At 46.0% G+C, this 2,764-nt stretch overlaps 1 long non-coding RNA gene across 1 annotated transcript; it reads right to left on the bottom strand.

Annotated features, from left to right (window-relative positions):
- Positions 1–946: 946 nt before the first annotated feature.
- Positions 947–2,516, bottom strand: LOC123439797. Its single transcript, XR_006630161.1, has 2 exons — positions 2,255–2,516; positions 947–1,174 (listed from the first exon to the last, which is right to left on the bottom strand). It is a non-coding gene; the product is annotated as an uncharacterized LOC123439797 (long non-coding RNA).
- Between the last annotated feature and the right edge of the window lie 248 nt (positions 2,517–2,764).

The raw sequence follows: 2,764 nt of genomic DNA, 5'->3' as shown, positions 1-2,764 counted from the left end.
ACATAACTGCGGGCATGACTTTCCAAAAGATCTAACCCTACAGGGATGCTCCAACTAGTCCATCACAAATTACCATAAGCCGCATAGAAAGCCTCGATCACGAAACTCGTGATCTCCACGGATTCCTTAGTGTAAAACCTCAACTATGAGATAACCCAAAGCATCACCAAAATCCCGATGCACAAGATATTTCATAAAAGGTAAAATTAATCCAGTAAGACTTCCCGACGTGTCGACGAACCCGATAGGAGCCACGTATTTCGTTCTCATGACATGACCGGATGAGCACTACGTATGGTGGCTGGATAGACATCCCCCGAGTTGCCCCGGGTGGTCCCGCAAGTGGCGTTGTTTTGGACCAACACTCATGAGGAGCACTGTCCCGAGTAGTTGATTAATTATCCACGGGGTCCGAAAAGTCTCGATGCATTTTTATCAGGTTATCAAAAAATGCAGTACAAAAGTTGGGCCTTGCTAGAGCAATCTTAATTTAAAAAGAATTATCAAGGTGGGGCCCATAACAACCCCGATCGTGTTAGGAGCGCTCAATTATGGAATATAACACCGGTAGCCGAAACTAGGGCGACAAAGGTGGAACAAAACACCAGGATAGAAAGGCCGAGCCTCCCACCTTTTACCAAGTACTCCCTCCGTTCCTAAATATAAGACCTTTTAGAGATTACACTATGGACTATATACAGATGTATATAGACATATTTTAGAGTATAGGTTCACTCATTTTGCTCCGTATGTAGTCCATAGTAGAATTTCTAAAAGGTCTTATATTTAAGAAGGAGTATATAGGTGCTTTAATTTAAATAGCATTCATATGGTGATATAACAAGGAACCCATGTTATCACATGGAAGCAACTACACCTGCAACTAGCAACGCTATCTAATGGTTAAGCAAGCGGTAACATAGTCAATCAGTAGTTTCCTAGGTCGTAGAAAGGTTGAAGGTTTTCATGACAATGTTGAGAGGCTGACATTTAACATCTGGTAGGTAGGGAGACATAACAAAAGAAACGAGACAACTAGCATTGCATTGATAGTAATGGTATCTAGGGAAATGGTCATCTTGCGTGTGATCCAGCTTGGAAGAAGAACGAATCCGTGAAGCAGCCGAACCGACGTAGTTGAACGGATCCTGAATTCCGGCACGCTTGTTCAAATCTATCAAGAAAAAGCGAACCGGAAACAAGAATCAACACGCGATATTCACCATGGCACATGCTCTATGTTATGCACACCCTAATATGATGCATGATCGGTTCAATTATGCAAGGTATGGCATGGCAATTCACAACAATCAAACATACACGTTAACTGAAGCTCAATATGCAACGAGTTGCATATTGATGAAAATCCTCATTTAAATATTTAATTCACTCTCATTTAGGTACACGAGAATTTAAAAATGTTGTTAACATGGCAAGAGATGAAGCATGTGATTCTACACGTCATTCTAGTCGGTTTACGTATATAGCTCATCTCCAATGAAGCCACGGTTAACTAGCTACGAATTAACCAGATTTAGCATGGCATCATGCAAAACGAGGCAAACAACAAGGTTAACAGTTTTAAATATGCATGAGAGCTAGAAAATATTAATCTAAATAAGATTCTACATGTTCTACATATCTAACTTATTTCGATACGACGCACGGTTTAAAAGATATGACATTTTTAAAACATGGCATTTTCTAAATTGATGGATAAAGGAGAAATTCGCACGATCGAAAACACAACTGGGCCAAATTGCACCATAGTGCAGCAGCCCGAGATTGGATCAGGCCCAAGTGACTGTGTGCGCGTGGGTGAAAAAAGAAAAAGAAAGGATGGCAAAAGTTTTAAGGTGCTAGGTATCGATCCAAGGACCTCCTTGACTGAATCCACAGTGCGAAACAGCTGGGATGGCTACCTGTGTGTGAATGAACAGGGGCTCAATTTTAATTGAAGCAAAGATAGAAGCTAATACGTGGGAGAAGGAAAAAATGCGTGAAAATATAATGCATCCGTGGGGAGTCAAATCCATGATCCCATGGTTCTAGACCAAAGCGCTGACCAGCTGGGCTAGCTGGGCATTTGTGTTCGGAATCGGACATCGATCTATAAGAGAAAAACCAGAGGGTCTACCTTCTTCCTCGTCGCGAACAGAGGACATCAGTGACGACGCCGACGACTAAGGAAGCGACCATGGTTCCAATAACCCACGGCGGGGGTGTGGAAACATATGGGAATTCGGTTCCTCACCTTATTGGGCTGGTGTGGTAACGCGAGCGGGCACGGGAGGGAGCGGCGCGATGCATAGGCTGCATGGCGGGGTCTTCTTCTGCTACTACTCGCTGAAGCTTGTTCCGACTTCGGCGGGCCGGCTAGGAGGGGCGCGGGCACGGAGTTTGAAGGTTGCAGTTCCAAATCCGGATGCGAGGAGGCAGATCGAACCGGAGCTCGTAATGTGGCCATGGCATCCACGACACTTTGCCTGTTCCTGGTTCAAGGAGAGAGATGAGACAGAGGAAAGATTCAGAGTGGGAAAACACGGGAGAGAAGCAGGGATAGATGGCGGACGGGCGCGGCGCCACGGCGAGGTGGCGACGGGCGTCTGACGATGGCTTGCGGGAGCGGGGTCCTTCCGTGGGGCTTACCCCCTAGTGGCTTGCGTGACTGCGGGAGTTGGTTCCCCGTGGTCGCATGCTCGACCGCTGCTACGGCTTGGGCACATGCGCGACACCATTGCAGCAGCTGCGTGGAGTGAGCGTC

Source organism: Hordeum vulgare, chromosome 3H, assembly GCF_904849725.1.
Source record: "Hordeum vulgare subsp. vulgare chromosome 3H, MorexV3_pseudomolecules_assembly, whole genome shotgun sequence".
In the NCBI taxonomy this organism is placed as follows: domain Eukaryota; kingdom Viridiplantae; phylum Streptophyta; class Magnoliopsida; order Poales; family Poaceae; genus Hordeum; species Hordeum vulgare.
This window is presented reverse-complemented; position numbering and strand designations above follow the sequence as displayed.